Genomic DNA, 351 nt, shown 5'->3' with positions numbered 1-351 from the left:
CAGGATCTTGTTTTGTCATTCAGCCTGCAGTGTAGTGGCATGATTATAGCTCACTGTAGCTTCAACCTCCTGGGCTCAAGTGATCCTCCACCTCAGCCTCTGAAGTAACTGGGACTACAGGGGTACGCCAACATGCCCAGCTAATTTTTAAATTTTTATTTTAAAGATGGGAGCCTCACTATGTTGACAGGGCTGGTCTTGAACTCCCGGCCTCAGGTGATGCTCCGTCCTCAGCCTCCCAAAGTGTTGGGATCACAGGCGTGAGGCACCCCAGTGGCCAGAAAACAAGCATGGTAAACACCAAGTAACATCTTAAGAGCGCCTGCTATTGGGGGTGGGTGCATTAACGGA

The sequence above is a fragment of the Mandrillus leucophaeus genome, unplaced genomic scaffold, assembly GCF_000951045.1.
Source record: "Mandrillus leucophaeus isolate KB7577 unplaced genomic scaffold, Mleu.le_1.0 Scaffold118, whole genome shotgun sequence".
In the NCBI taxonomy this organism is placed as follows: Eukaryota; Metazoa; Chordata; class Mammalia; order Primates; family Cercopithecidae; genus Mandrillus; species Mandrillus leucophaeus.
The sequence above is the reverse complement of the archived record's forward strand: the minus strand, read 5'-3'. Positions refer to the sequence as shown.